Below are 16,674 nucleotides of genomic sequence, written 5' to 3' on the forward strand. Positions count from 1 at the left end.
TCAGGGCTGCTTTTGATAACCTTCATTCACAGGCTGTTGCATAATATGCAGTAAATTTGTAATCAATTCTGTAAGCATCAAAATATCAAGCTGATTTTTAATATTTTCATGCCTAAATCTCATAGTGATATTTATGGAAATTTTGTTGTTGTTGTTGCTCTCATGAAAACCATTATTTACACAGTTATATTTAATAGTAAACTTAAGTGATTGGATCTATAAAATTAAATCTAGGAGAAAAGAATGTATTTGAGAAAGGGAATGTTTATATTTTTAAGTGACTCATCTATTCATATTCGTTGTAATTATGTTAACTAAAGACAAAATATAAATGAAGTCCATTCCACATATAGATTCATTGTATTACAGAGTTGTGATTGTTCATAACAGTATTAAAAAAATAGATGTTTGGGATAAAAACTTGAAAATTTTCATTGTTTTAGTAATTTTGGAGAGAATTTGTTGCCATTGATTCCAAATTTTTTTCTTAATACATTTTTTACTTTTGTATACATTATAGCAGTTTTAATAAGACCTGGTTTGATGTTTTCAGTGCTTTTGTATTGAGAAATTCCCATAAAATTATTCCATAGATTACCCTGGTTTTAGCTAGTAGAAAAAGAGTAAGGATTCCAGGTGTATTTACAAAGGAATTGCCACAGATACACCAGTGTTAAGAGCTGAAGGGCTCTTTATAAACTTGATCCTGGATATCTCTTTGCCCTACTTACTTTCTTAAGAATTTTCATTTGACTGCATTGTATTGAAATTTATTGAGATAGCAGACACACACAAAAAGGACAGCTACATAATGGACATGTTAAGTGGTTTTACTACAGTAATTATTTCCCACTGTATATCTATATCAAAGCATCATGTTGTACACTTTAAATACATAGAATTTTTATTAAAAAACAAAGTTGTCATTGAAGGCTAAGACCAAAAATTTAAACTGAAATGATCACTTCTTTTACCTAGTTGCTACTTATCTAGAGCTTCTGTTTCTTGGGGCAGTACTTTTGTTGGCAAAACGCGAGAAGTCTCCTCATCTTTCCTTGAGCAGAGTCTTGTTAATTTGAGGGCTGTGTGAATCTGGGGACCTGGCATCCCATTGTCTGTTTTTGGCTATAGCATCTAAGCTGGTTTCCTCCTTTTGACTTGGAAATGGCAGTGGTGCCGGTAAACTAGTCAGGGGTCTTCCTTGTCGTTCATCACCATCTTCGTTATTCTGTTGCACTTTTAAGGAGAGAAATACTCAGATTGCCACAAATTAGCTAGACCTTTGTCTTTCCAGATCATGCTTAGGTCCCATAAATAAATTTCACCAGAACTGCACTGTGAAAACATTTCTTTTGGTGTGAAGTGATGGTTCAGTCAAACAAAGATCCCTCTTTGCTGCACAGGTGAGCCCTTGTCTACCTGTTTTTCTTCCTCTTTCCACTAACGCTTGGAAACGTCGCCTTTGGGAAATCTGATATGATGTGGCAAGTTTGCTTCGATGAATGTAAACATCTCCCAAAGCCATTAATTTGATGAATGTAAACATCTCCCAAAGCCATTAATTTGCTGGCTTGATTAGGCTAAGAGAATTATCCCTTTACAAAGTCAGGTATTGTTGGGGTTAAACCATAGATTTAATCTGAAATTCCAGAAAGATTGGAAAGACCGGTTTCCTCATGAGCAGCATCTAGAATCCTGCTGAGGTGCAGCAATCCGACACTTCTTTGCAGGTTGCAGGTGCGCTGATCTCTTAGGGCAAAAGCTGGTGCTGCAGAGCAGCTCTGGAAGGGCCCCTCTGATCTTTGGGGTTTATGTTCAGGCCCCACCTCCTAATCCCTGGTCCTGGGAAGAATCAGGTTGGGTGTTAGAAATGGAATAGTTGCTAAGCCTGTAGTCACAGTTGTAATTTTGAATGATCTTCTGGCATGTATCATATATAAGAAAAACTTGTCATTTATTCACCTTTTGACTCCTTTGGTAAAATTACTTTTGATCATTGCTTTTTATAAAAATTGTAGTAAAACATACACAACATCAAATTGTGCATTTTAACTTTTTAAGTGCACTGTTTAGTGACATTAGATACATTCACATTGTTGTGCAGCCATCATTACTGTTTACCTCCAGAACTTTTTCTTCTTCCCACACGGAACCTCTGCACCCATTAAACACTTAACTCCCCAGTCCCCTCCCCTCACAACCATCACCATTCTAATTCTCTTGACGAATCTGACTACTTTAGGTGCCTCATAGGTGTGGAATCACACAGTGTTTGTCATTTTGTGTCTGGCTTATGTCCTGTAGCACAGTGTCTTCAAGGTGCATCCCTGTTGTAGCAGGTGTCAGAATTTAATTCCTTTTTAAGGCTGAGTAATAGTCCATTATAGGTCTGTACAACATTTTGTGTATCCATTCATCTGTCAGTGGACATTTGGGTTGTTTCTACCTTTTGGCTATTGTGAATTATGCTGCTGTGAACATGAGTGTACAAATAATTTGTTCAGGTCTGTGCTTTCAGTTCTTTTCCACTCCCCAGGAAGTGGAATTGCTGTATTATATGCTAATTTTATGTTTAAGTGTTTTGAGGAATTTCTATACAGTACTCTATTCCATTGTGGCTACATCATTTTATATCCACACTTGATCACTGATTTTTCTGTTTAACTTGAGGACTAAATGAGAAGTTTTTATGAACTATGACATTTTGTTTGGATCAGTGGCTCTAGTTGGTGGTCTGTTTAAACAGCTCATGATGGTCTCTTCAGTTTCCTTAAACCTCTAGGGGATTTTTTCAAACTTCTTACCAAATAAAGGGATTGTGCAGCACAGGCTGTGCTTTTTATAAAGTCAGCAAACTGGCATTAAGAACACAGGTTCCTCAGAGGAATAGTGTTTTAAATATTACACTCATTCATTTCAGACAATGGCCCACAGTCCCTGGTGATATTCCCAGCATGAGTTGCTATCACCTTTACAGTGAGACCAGTGTCTTAATTCCTGTCTTTGTTCTTGGTTGAGACACAGAAGAACTCTTCCAGCTTCAAATGTCAAAGGGTAACTTCCCTAACTTAGAGCATGGGAGGTGGGGCCGGGAAGATGGTAACTTGAAGCAAGCGGAGCCTGGATTGAAGACAGCTGTCCATCTCCAACCCCAGTCAGCAGTGAGACTGTATCTCCCATTTGCCAATCCTGACCTTGTCTTTGAGCCTGAATGTTCAGATGTTCAGACTGTAGCATTTTCACCAACCAGAATGGTCTTGTCATATGGTACAGAGATTTTATGTGTTATAAAATGCATAGGGCATAGAGATTTTTCCTTAAGAGGCTCCTTCATAGTCTAGTGGGCTCTAGGTTTCCTGACTTTGTGTGAGGTTGCAGAACCGTGGTGGTTCCCCGTGGTGGGTCCTCATGATGGATTGGTTTACTCTGAGTGCCAGGTAAACCCAGGATGCATAGTCATTGAGATCACTGAGTGTTCTCTGCTGCTTCTTATCCAGTGCAGACTTACCTGCAGCATCTGATCAGTTTGGCAGGTTTCTTATCGTGGCTGAAATCTCATCTTCACTCTCCTTAGTGTTATCCAAAGGATAGTTGGCAAGAGAGATTTGTCATCTTTTGTTTCAGCTTCTAAGATGAGTTGACTCCCTGCAGACATCCCTTTATCCTTTATTGTAGATCTGTCTTACAAGAATTTATGTACAGTCAACCCTGAATATTCGTAGATTCTGTTTGCTAATTTGCCTGTTTGTTAAAATTTATTTGTAATTCTAAAAATCAATACTTTTTCATGGTCTTCTGTGGGTGTGCACATAGTCCCTTAAGTCTTTTGTTATCTGACATGTTCCCAGCTGGGGTGAAACAACATGTTCCTGTTTTCATACTGTGAAACCGATGGCCTTTTCGTGGTCTACTTAGTGCCTTGCTTTCTGCATTTTTGTGCTATTTGGGGGTGATTTTGCAGTTTAAAATGGCCCCTAAATGTGCGTGCTGAAGTGCTGTCTGGTGTTCCTAAGAAGGGGTAAGACGTGATGTGTCTTGTGGAGAAAATGTATGTGTAGGTTAAGTAAGCTTGGTTCAGGTATATGTTACAGGGTTGCTGGCTTTGAGGCTAGTATTAATGAATTAACAATAGAGATTAAATAAGGTTAAATAGAAACATATGTAAAACAAGGTTATTTAAATATTGAGTAGTTGATGCTGTTGTTACCAAAGGCTGACAGAACCCCAGCACTGTATTTCCCTCAGGAGCAATTAGTATTCACTAATTCCCATTCATAGCGACTGTAGAACATGAATTGTCAGTAACGAGAATCTACTGATTCAAGGAGGTTGTTTCTATAGATCAGCATCCTGCCTAGAGAAATAGTCTTACTTACCTTAGATCTGTTTTCAATCATCTACATGTAGGTCTAGTTTCAGAATTCTGTAATTTGGGGGGACATACATGCTCTTTGTATCCATACCATTTCTATTTCATGGTTTCAGGTAACCGTCATCTTTCTGAGTGAAGGACTCTTTCTCTTTCCTTTAATACTGCCTCTTAAGACCATTTTACTTCTCTTTCCTTTAATACTGCCTCTTAAGACCTCCTCCTCTCAACCATTTTACTTCTCTTTCCTTTAATACTGCCTCTTAAGACCATTTTACTTCTCTTTCCTTTGATACTGCCTCTTAAGACCTCCTCCTCTCGACCATTTTACTTCTCTTTTTCAGATACTTCTTCAGCTCAGTTATATTTTGAGATCAGTGGTCAGGACAGCAGGCGTCCTTTCTCTCACAGCCTAAGGAGGAAGTAGAGGAGCCCTTCCAGCGTGCAGGGAGTGGCCAAGCTTGCCGACTCCTCTGAACGGTGTGTGCCGTCCGTCGTCTGCGTAAACGGAGCCTGACTGTAAAAAAATGTATGCACCGAGTGTGCTAAGTGTGAGAAGGGAAGGGTTCACCCCCCCCGCAGCACCTCCCTCTTCATGCCACCCTTCCAGTTTCATCTCCCTCTGGATTTGCTCCTTGGATTGTGGAAAGCAGGCAATAGAAAGCTCTGTCACTGTCTCAGCCATGTGATGTCGTGTTCATAGTTCTCAGAACTTTTGTTTCTATTTAAAGTTAATTCTGTTTCGGTACAGATAGTATATTGCTTTAAATTTAGACTGGACTATATGAAATGACAGATATTCAACTGATTTGGGCTTATAAAACAGCAATTTCATATGGTTCAATCTAGTATCTTGCTTACTAGTCTGTGGTTGTATTACATTTTCTTTCTGAAGATACTGAGGGACCAGCATCTTGAGTAATGTGAAAGTGAAACAGTGTGATATTTATGGAAATAGACTGACTCCCTTGAAGCATGTGATACTTTGTTTGGACTTTCTCTACTGATGGTGTTTTCTAACTTTCTGACAAAATTAGAATGAACTACTCATGCTTCTTACACTGTTTAACAATTTTAAAATCTATCAAACACATTTTTTTCTTTATTTCTCTTTTGTTCCTGTTATAAACTTAAATTGGATCTGTGCATTTTGTGAAGAGTTAATCTCATCAAGGGGCAATTGGCCATTGTTCTAATTTGTTAGGGGAAAGCTAAGAGGAGCCATTGGGTGAAAGTTTAATTTTCTGTGGGTAGGAGTATGAGCTGACAAAGCAGGTTAAGGAAGGAGAGGCTGTTGGTTTAGCTTTGTTGAAAAGGGACGTTTCTGCTGCTGGAGAGGAATGGGCATTAGTTGCATTCTATCACCTGAGAACTGTCTGCTGTGTGAGATGCAGTGGAAACCGGAAGGGAATACTTAGCTTAGTGGTTCCCAAACTGCTGCACGACAGATTCATGAAAATTCAAAAACAACACTGATACCCGGGCCCTCTCCAAGGGCATTCCCCCCCCCTTTTTTTAAAAATATTTGGCTGTGTTGGGTCTTCGCTGCTGCTCGCGAGTTTTCCCTAGTTGTGGGGAGTGGGGGCTGCTCTTTGTTGCCTTGCCTGGGCTTCTCATTGCGGTGGCTTCTTGTTGCAGAGCATGAGCTCTAGGCTCTCGGGCTTCAGTAGTTGCAGCATGTGGACTCAGTAGTTGTGGCTTGTGGGCTCTAGAGCACAGGCCCAGTATTTGTGGCACACGGGCTTAGTTGCTCCAGCATGTGGGATCTTCCCGGCCCTGGGATCAAACCCGTGTCCCTTGCATTGGCAGGCAGATTCTTAACCACTGCGCCAACAGAGACGTCCTGGGCATTCCATTTATATTGATATGGGGGGAATTGTATTGTATTGTATTGTATTTTCGCTGCGCCCTGGGAAGGATGTTGGTTCTCTGACAAGAGTTCAAACCCATGCCCCCTGCAGTGGAAGTGCAGAGTCTTAACCACTGGACTGCCAGGTAAGTTCCCTACCCCCCCTGCCCTTTTTTTGGGAATGGGGGGAGTTTTAAAAGATGTCAGGTGATAGTTAAAGGCCTCAAATGCATCATGTTCAGCTTAAGTTTTTTCTTATGTCTTATAACCAAGATCTTCCAGTACATACGGATAGCATGTGGGTTGCAAGTTTACTCTTTCTCAGTGAAAATACTCTTTTGACATTGCAGCTGTAAACCTGAAGGATGGTTGCCGTGCTGTAGTCCTCCTGTGTCTCAGATTCTGCACCGGGAATCTCATGAGGCATTGAGTCAGGTAAACAGGTGCTTTTTAGAAGACAGTGTGGCAGGTCAGATAGGGTAGAGACTGTGAGCATGGACTCTGAGAGCAGTCAGACCTGAGATCCAGTCCTGATTTTGCTGTTTGCTGAACTGTGAGTAAGTGAACTCACTTCTCAGGGCCTCAGTTTCCTGAGTTTAAACATTGGAGCAGAGAATATCTGCTGCTTGGTGCTTTTGTGAGCACTGGATAAACTAACTCCTGCAAAGCGCTTTTTACGGAAGTCATTGATTAAATTTAGGAGGGTGGAGGGTAGTAAATCTAACAGGACTCTGCAGTTTGATTGCTTTTGTGTGAATCCCAGTTTTCCTCTGTGTAGATATTTGCCTTAGGCAAACTGCTCTAAGCCTAAATTTCCTTGTTTGTAATAGTACCCAGCTCTTTCGGTTGTAGAGAGGATTAAATGAGTCAACCTGTGTAAAGCATTTAACATTGTGCCCAGCATTTAGCTATGGTTCAAACATTCCTATCATCTTCATTACTGGCACTCAGTCACACAAGGGTGCCATTGTTAGATGGCACCCTTGTGTGATGAAATAGCAGCATGGGTCTAAGTGGTGCACAGGTGTACAGACTTAATGGTTTAAGAAAGGATCCCTCCGATTGATAGAGGGGTGTATGTGTATCTGTGTGTGTGTCTCTGTGTATGCACATAGTGGGGCATTCCATGCATTGAGCAATACTGAGATGGAAAGCTGAAACGGTTTATTCAGGAAATTGTAGAAGCACAGTTGGCATAAAAATTTAGGAGAGGGACTTCCCTGGTGTCCCAGTGGTAAAGAATCCGCCTTCCAATGCAGGGGATGCAGGTTCGATCCCTGGTGGGGGAACTAAGATGCCACATGCCACGGGGCAGCTAAGCCTATGTGCCACAACTGCTGAGCTCACGCTCCTCAACTAGAGAGCCCGAGAGCGGCAAACTACAGAGCCCAAGTGCTCTGGAGCCTGCACACCACAACTAGAGAAGAGAAACCCCACACACCACAACTAGAGAGAAGCCTGGCGCCACAACGAAAGGTCCTGCATGCCTCAGTGAAGATTCCACGTGCAGCAACTAAGACTCAATGCAGCAGAAAAAGAAATAAATAAAATAAGTAAATATTAAGAAAAAAATTTAGGGGAGCACTAGCCTCCGAGGTACATCTAGGAAGGAATATTGGGACCAGGTGATGGAGGACCTTGAGCATGAGCTTAAGGCCCTTGAATTTATTTAGTTGGTGAAGGGGAACCCCTGGAAATTTTGAGTAAGGTAGTAAGTGACGAGAGCAGTGATTTAGAAAAATGCATCTGAAGCATGTTGTGCATGGGTATACACGAAGTTGTAAGTGAGCCACATGGAGATAATGATTGGAAAGGAAGTCAGGTCTGGCAGGTGCAGTCTGAATATCTTACAAGCTTTTCATTCATTCATTCATTCATTCACTCTTACCATTTTGCCTATTTGGTGAAGCATTTAGTTCTCATGAACTGCTCATGATAACCTGGAAATGAGAGTGGTGGGTCACTGAAGAAAATAATAATGTCTTATTTCATCTCGTATATGTGAACTGATCTAGTATAATAATGGGCAGAAATACATGTTAGACAGAATAGCAAAATCAATTAGTATGTAGACCTTTTAATGTGTTGTAGTGTTCATGAGAGAGGGAGAAAAGAAGACTAGAATGGCGTCAGCCCTGAGGGGTTAATTATAGAAGGGGAGACAATTGTTGGTTAGGAAATTGTAGTTCTGTTAGGAATTCACAAACCAGTCTGTCTTGAAATTTGGGTCATTTCTTTAGCATTACTGGTTTTCCTTACCATTATTCCAAATATTTGGAAGGAAATACCCCAAACACCATCATCCTATAATGGCAGGTATCATTTTTGCAGATTCGTTTCCAGTCTTTATCTAGCCACACATATTCATATAGTTATAGTCTCTTTATGTGTACAGCTTGTGTCCAGTTTTGTCACTATATTGACTACAATCTTACCTCCTCACTGGCTGCATTGATAGCCCATCTAATGGACTCCTTGTATTTACTAGTCTCAGGGTGAAAGATGTCTATATTCATGGCCTTACATGGAGCATCTCTTTGGTCCATGTTTTGGGCTGCGTATGCCAAAGTTACCTTCAGATGGGATGTTTTGCTGCATTTGTTTATGGGAGACTGAGTTTGGCAGCACACTGTTCCACTTAAGCTGTGCCAAGTGTGAGTACCCCCTGGAGGTGGGCTGTGTGTGACCCAGGGTAGGTTTTTACTGGTTAGCCAGTCTGAAAGCTAATTGTCAATACTTGCTTCCTTTCAAAAATTCCCTAACAACAGCAACAAAATTCCTACACTCTTCCATCAAAAGTTAATGTAACTAAATTTCCAAGTTTTGGGTATATGATACAATATTCAATGCTGTCTTCTCTTTTCATATATCTAAAGTTCTATTTCTCCTCACTACTTTTTAATCAACTCAAGAGTAATTTACGTAAATGCACATGTATTTGTGCATTTGTGCTTTGACAGATGTATATTCTTTGAATGTATGTATAATTTTCTTGAAATATTTCAAAATCCAAGTTTTGGGTCAACTTGGATTTTGTGTGTGTGGTGTGTGGTGTTTTTTGGGGGGTGGGGGGGAACCTTAGTTCCCAGACTAGGAAACGAACCTGTGCCGCCGACAGTGGAAATGCAGAGTCTTAACCACTGGACCGCCAGGGAATTCCCAACTTGGGTTTGTTTTTAATATGAAGACTGCTTTCTTTTTTGCTGTGTGTTACATTTTAAAATTTCTTTGCATGTCTAGGACTTTAAAAATTAAAAAAAATTATTTATTTATTTATTTATTTTTGGCTGCTTTGGGTCTTAGTTGTGGCATGCAGGATCTTTCATTGTGGTGTGTGGGGTCTGTAGTTGCCCCATGGCATGTGGGATCTTAGTTTCCTAACCAGGGATCAAACCTGCGTCCTCTGCATTGGAAGGCGGATTCTTAACCACTGGACCACCAGGGAAGTAGGACTTTTAAATTGTTTATTGGACATTATGCAAGCTACCTTGTAGGTCTGCATCCAGATGCTCTTCTGAAGAGTGTTGAATTTTGCCTAAATCTGGCTTTGAACTTGTGTAGGCTTGGTTTGGTGCTTTGTTAGGTTAGATCTTTGGAAGTCCTCAGGTGTTTTTCCCAAGCTTGTCTAACTGGTGGGACTCCATCTTCAGGCCCCGTGTTTCTTGTGGGTCTTCTTAGGCCTTGGTGTTAGTCTTTTCTAGGACAAGTCTAGAGTAAGTGTGTTTCAGAGGAGGGGTTCTAAACCTCAGCAGTAGTGCCGTTTAAGGCTGGATAATTATTTATGTGTGTGAGGTGGGGAGGGGGTGAAGAGAAGGGGGGATACCCTGTGCCCTGAGGCTCCACAGATCTTTCTTTTTTGTAAACCTCTTTCTTGGTTGGCACCTTGCCCCGGAGGTACCAGCCGCTGCAGCTGACTCAGTCTCTGGCCTCACCTCGGCTCGGTGGGGCTGCTGTAAAGTTTGGACTTCACTTTGCTGCCGTGGTTGGGAAATGGCTGCGAGCCAGAGCAGTGATCATGTTCACCTCGTGGGTGTCCCCCTTCTCAAGGATCAGCCTGATATCCAGTGCCCAGTAATGTGGTTGCAGAGGTGGTGGTGGGGCTTTTCCACTCTCAGCTACTCGGCTGTTCATCAGAGCAGCAGTCTCTCCACTGCTTTTAATAGCTGGGTATTTATGAGCCTTGCAGCTGGGCGCTCTGTGTACAGTGCAGGGCGTGGTAGTTTGACCTGAAGTACAGACCTGTTCAGACTTTCACTGAACATATAAAGGGTGACGGCGTGTGCCAGGCTGAGGGTCACCAAATTCTGGCACGAGTCACCTTTGTGCCTAGTTAAAAACCCAGAACCTTTGTCTAATCCCTTGGAATTTTTTAAGGACGAGGCCTAGAAATCTGTATTATTTAATCTGTGCCCCGAGGATTCGTATAATACGGAAAGTTTAGGAAACACTGTACTGTTGAATGCTAAAGGGAGCAGCAGACTGGGACAGGGCAGGGGAAGATGTGGTGCCTTCTTGGAAAAGGGAAACAGCAGCATGAATGTTCTGCCCTCCTTTCCCTGGGATTTGTGCTGTCATCATGACTCGTGCCTATTTTTAAGAATTCTAATTAAACAATTTTTTTTTGTTTGTCTGAATATGTTTTTATTTCTCCTTCATTCTTTAAAATATTTAGCTAGGTTTACAGTTTTTGGTGGGTGGTTATTTTCGTTCAGGTCTTCAAAGGTAATTGTTTTCTAAATTAACAAATTTTTTATTTCTATGTTAAAATAGTCAAAATATAAATTGACTAAGTTCGCCATCTCTGAGTCTACAATTCAGTGGTATTAAGTACATTCACGTTGTTGTGCAACCATCACCACCATCCATCACCAGAACTGTATGCCCATTGGATGACAGCTTTCCGTTTTACTTTCTGTCTTAGTATATTTGCTGGCTCGAGAGACCTCATGTATGTGAAATCATATAGGAGTTGTCCTTGGGTGACTGGCTTATCACTTTGCATAATGCCCTCAAGGCTAGTTTAATTTTTTTGGAAAGGGTAGAGATCGTACATTTTAAAAAAAGATTGATTGATTGATTGATTGATTGATTGATTTATGGCTGTGTTGGTTCTTTGTTGCTAAGTGTCAGCCTTCTTTAGTTGTGGCAGTTGGGGGCTACTCTTCTTTGCATTGTGAGGGCTTACTGTTGCAGTGACTTCTCTTTTTTCAGAGAACAGGCTCTAGGCGCTCCTGCTTCAGTAGTTGCAGCATTTGGCCTCAATAGTTGTGGCACACAGGCTTCGATAGTTGTGGCGGGCAGGCTCAGTAGTTTTGGCTCGAGAGCTCTAGAGGGCAGGCCCAGTAGTTGTGGCGCACAGGCTTAGTTGTTCTGCGGCATGTGGGATTTTCCTGGACCAGGGATCAAACCTGCATTGGCAGGTGGATTCTTAACCACTGTGTCACCAGGGAAGTCCCCTAGAGGTCATACATTTACAAAGTATTCATTGGAAAAAATTTTACCATGCACCCTGATCCTCAGCTGTGGTGATGAACTTTGAGTTAGTTGTGGAGAAAAAGGAAGGCATTTCAGAGAGAGCTGCACCCTCTCTGGCTCCCTTTCTAAGCAAGTGACTCAGCCTTGGTTCTGTTTTGAAGTCTTCCTCCTCCCTCTGGGACTCGTTAGCTGAACTAACCGGGTCATTTTCTTTGCTCAGAATCTCAGGGAATTCACAGTTGTGGGTACCCAGCTGCTGTTCTGTAAGCTTCACTCCAATGAGTAGGGGCACATGGGATTAAGGAAAATGGAATTGGGTAGAGAGTGTGTTAGGTGGCTTTCTGGGAGGAGCTTGTCCTCATTGCTGTCTGCATTTTTCTCCTAATTCCTTTTTAAAATTTTTTTATTTTTTATTTTTAAAAATTTTTGATTGAAGTGTAGTTGATTTACAATGTTGTGTTTAATTTCTGCTGTACAGAAAAGTATATATAAAAAATATAACCTGGTGTACCCCCCCAAAAAAATATATATATATATGCACATATATATAGACATATCCTTTTTCATATTCTTATTTTCCCATATCTTTATTGGAGTATAATTGCTTTACAATGCTGTATTAGTTTGTGCTGTACAGCAGAGTGAATCAGCTCTATGTATACATATATCCCCATATACCCTTCCACTTGAGCCTCCCTCCCACCCTCCCACCCTCCCTATCCCTCTAGGTCATCACAAAGCATCAAGCTGATCTCCCTGTGCTATGCAGCAGCTTCCCACTAGCCATCCATTTTACATTTGGTAGTGTGTATATGTCAATGCTAGTCTCTCACTTCGTCCCAGCTTCCCCTTCCCCCGTGTCCTCAAGTCCGTTCTCTCCGTCTGCGTCTTTATTCTCGCCCTGCCACTAGTTTCATCATCCTAATTCCTTTATATGCATTGACAAGAGAAATCAAGGCATCATTGCTCTTGGTATGTTCAGTTGTAAAACTGTGTTGTGAATAAATCGTTATTTAGGCAGCATCTCTTACTTTTGTCATTTTTTCCCTTTTATGCTGCACAGATTTCTTCATTTTCTGAAAGCTTCCAAGATGGAAGGGGTAATGTAACTGGTTTGGGGATATTATAAAGGTGTGCACTGTTGTTTACTTTAGATTTGCTACTTTGATAAATATAAAATGTTAGGAAACAGGAAAATCGCCCTTGTAAAATATTCTCATTTTTACAAATTCTCAGTATAATTGTGTACCCTGGGTACATTTAGAGTGGCTTTATTGTTTTCCTCTTGTATTCTCTTGGTCTGAAAGAATGAGACAAATGATAAGCAAAATAATTGGAAAATTCTTTATAGAGGAGATGGTTCTCAGTGTAGTTGCTATAAAAGACTTAGCATATGACCTCATGTATAAATTCATAAGACTGAGCATGCCATTTTTGAGAAGCTAGGTTATAAACACTTTTGGTTTTTTGGTTTGTTTTTTTGTTTGTTTTAGAAGTAGGGTAACATGACACTTTTTTTTTTCCTTTGGCTGGGCTGTGTGGCTTGCGGGATCTTAGTTCCCCAGCCAGGGGTTGAACCCATCACATGGCATATATTTAAAAAATGTTGATAGAAGTCATTTTTCCTCCCCTTTTTTGGGGGGCATAATTGATTTGTATTCTCATTAAGACTATCTTGTCTTGCTGAACCCTAAAATGTGTATTTGTGCATGTTCTTGGATCTGCTTTCTCTCCTTGTCATGAGGGTTTCCACCCTCTCCATGGTTTTCCTTCTTCCTGTTCTCCTACTAGCTCACCTTTGCCACAACTGTTCTATGTGGTTCATTTCTCTGTTCGCCTCTGTTGCTTGGTAAATCAGTCAGACAGGGCTTCTCTTTAAAGCAAAGCAATTGGTGGTGGATGGGTCTGAAGATGAAGGGTCTTTCGGCCATTATCTGGGCATGTGACCTCACTTTGAACATATGTCCGTGAAATTGCCGTATATATTCCTTGCATTGATATCATATAGACTTTATTAAGTTGTAGTTGTTTTTCTAAAACAGTAAATGTTGACCACCCCATCACTTGTGTAAACACCTATTTTTAGTTCATTGTTTCACATTTTCTGTGATGTTCCCAAGGACCTGCGGCACTTTCAGGCCCCCACAGTGGGGAGTAGTGTTTAGCATGTCCTGTGGTCACTGCAAAATTTTGGGCGCTCTGTGTGGCAGTTGTCAGAATGGGGGCCTGGCCATGCTCTTGCCTTCATCTTGCAGGAGCTCTAGGGCCCGGGGCGGGGGGCGGTTCTCAGGGTACTGCCTCAGAGACTCATGGCCCCCAGAGGGCAGTGAGGTCAGAGAGTGTGCAGAAACTCCTCCTGAGGAGTTCACCGTGTTAGCCTGACCTCAGATATCACAGGCTCCCACCCCTGTGGTCCTTGGGCTCCACATCATGACCCTCATGCTCAGGGACGTCAGCTCTGTACACATGGCATTCTGGCGACTCCACTAGGTCCTGTGATATAATGGGAAAAGGTGGCCAGCAGCATTTAAATAAAAGCTAATGGTACTTTCAGGAGGTAAATGTCACATCCTTCAAAACTTGCAGAGAGCTTCTGAGTAGCTGTGCTGGCTTGCATACCAGCCATGGAAAATCAGGCCAACAACAAAAAAGCAACTGAGTTGTCAGGTGAGAGAGCAGCAGGTGGTTGATCTTGTATTGACTTTATTTTTCATTTCCTTCCATCAGTTGTTTTCTACAGAACCCTATAGAGGGACTCTGATAAGTTTTATAGAGGTCACCCATTATGTTTGTGAGCATGGAAGCTATTAGGTAGTTTCTGGCACCTCCACTCAAAGCAGATTGATGGCTTTAGGTTATGCTATCATGAAAGTAGGTGTGACAGCATTACTAAGCACCTCTGGGCAACAATATGGAAAAAACACAGTAATGTTCTGCTTCAGGTGAGCTAAACGTACTCTCACCTTAGTTGCCTGTTGGAGTGATACCCAGTGTACCTAGAAACTGCATTAACTGACAAGCTCAACCCTTTGGGGGATAGGGTCGTGAACCAGGATGTAAGCCAAAAATGCAAAATAAATGACACAGTGCCTGTTTTCTATTCTGAAAGTCCTTTAGGTTCTCATTCAGAGCCTGTTTACTCTGACTCACTTAAAATATTACGAAGCCATATCCTAGTTTAGAAACAGCAGCAGGTGATGGTGAGGTTGTTGAAGGGGTAGCCTGATGGCAAGGGACAAGATAGAATCACAGTGTATGAAAAACCCAAAAAGCATGGCCATTTGGAGCATTCTGTGGGAGGGAGGAGCGTCTACACATGGAGGGGTATTGGCATTGGATGAGAGTCGTGTTGATGAGGAAGAATCTTCATCTTGAGGATGGTAAACTATAGTTTGCATCTTCTGTTTTAAAGGACTATTGGAGAAGGGTTTGGGGAGCGTTTCTATTAAAATAATACTTTTCACCAGTCTGGAAAACTCAATTCTGTGGAAAGAACATTCTTTTCTCCTCTGTTCCTTTGATGGTGGTATTTATGTGTCCACACCTGGGTTTTGGGTTTCGTGTGTAACTGATTTAAAATAATTGAGAAAGGAGACACTGCTTATTTTTCAAATGAGTGACTAATATTTCTTGCATTTTTTTTTTTAAAGCTGAACAAAATTTATGTTTTGGTCTAGGTTATAGAGTTCTCTTATGAGCCCACATGTAATTTCAACCCCTCCCCCCCGCCCCCCGCCCTGTAGGAACCATTTGGGGCCGGGGAGGGGATCTCTGCTTGGATGGAATTTGCCCTCCACAATTCACAGTATTGTTCTTAATGGCCATGTAGATTCTAGCATAATCAGTAATTAGATATTTAGATTGTTTTCCATTTTTTATGTATTAACAAACAGCAGTGCAGTGAACCTGATTAGAGCTAAACCTTTGGAGACATACTTAATTTCTCAGGGTGTATATATTTGAAGCCTTTTGATATGCCAAATTTCCTTATTTAGTTAAACTGTTTACATTCTCTTTTTTTTAAATTTATTTCTTTATTTATTGGCTGTGTTGGGTCTTTGTTGCCGCACGCGGGCTTTCTCTAGTTGCAGCAAGCTGGGGCTCCTCATTGCTGTGGCTTCTCTTGTTGCAGGGCATGGGCTCTAGGCGCGTGGGCTTCAGTAGTTGCAGCACATGGGCTCAACAGTTGTGGCTCACAGGCTCTAAAGCTCAGGCTCAATAGTTGTGGCGCACAGGCTTAGTTGTTGCACGGCATGTGGGATCTTCCTGGAGCAGGGATTGAACCCGTGTCCCCTGCATTGGCAGGCAGATTCTTAAACACTGTACCAGCTAGGAAGCCCCTACATTCTCTTTAGTGAAATAAGATGGACCTACACCCTTGCCGAACTTGGATGTCATATTTTGATTTTTTTTTTGAGTATTTGCAAATTTTCATTAGCCTTTTGTGTTTTTTGTAGTGAGTTTCCTGTACATGTTCTTTGCCCTTTAAAAAAATTGGTAGGCTTTTATAATGCTTATCGATATTTAGATGTTCTTGATTTATTAAAGATTAATAACTTATTAATTAACTTACAAATTTAGGGTCTGACATATATGGTGCAAATTTGAGTCCAGGTCCTTTGTTTGCCTTTTATTGTTCTCATGGTGGAACTATTTTGCTTTCACAAGGAAGACAAATTTAACCAAATAGTATCCCTTTGTAACATGTCTACTTAAAGGAAATATAGAACCAAAACATTAGCATTAATTTGTGTGTTGTTTTTCTCTACACTGGTTGTGACCTGTTTTTAACTATAGCATATGCACTTTATTAGAACTGAACTTAAATTTTCAACATTAATGAGGAGCTTTTTTCAGTGTGGACCAAAAAAAGAATGCAAAACCTATAAGTTATCTTTTATTTAGTGGACTTTATGAGGACCTCAAGCCCTGGAGATAGGACTCTCAGATCACTCTGAGGGACAGCTCTGAAGAGTGGGGG

The 16,674-nt window shown here is 41.2% G+C and overlaps 1 protein-coding gene across 2 annotated transcripts in view; it reads left to right on the forward strand.

The window, feature by feature from the left end:
- The window catches only part of ABCC4 (ATP binding cassette subfamily C member 4), a 208,385-nt gene that overhangs the window by 50,616 nt on the left and 141,095 nt on the right, over positions 1 to 16,674 (forward strand). The window lies entirely within an intron of this gene.

Source organism: Hippopotamus amphibius, chromosome 14, assembly GCF_030028045.1.
Source record: "Hippopotamus amphibius kiboko isolate mHipAmp2 chromosome 14, mHipAmp2.hap2, whole genome shotgun sequence".
In the NCBI taxonomy this organism is placed as follows: Eukaryota; Metazoa; Chordata; class Mammalia; order Artiodactyla; family Hippopotamidae; genus Hippopotamus; species Hippopotamus amphibius.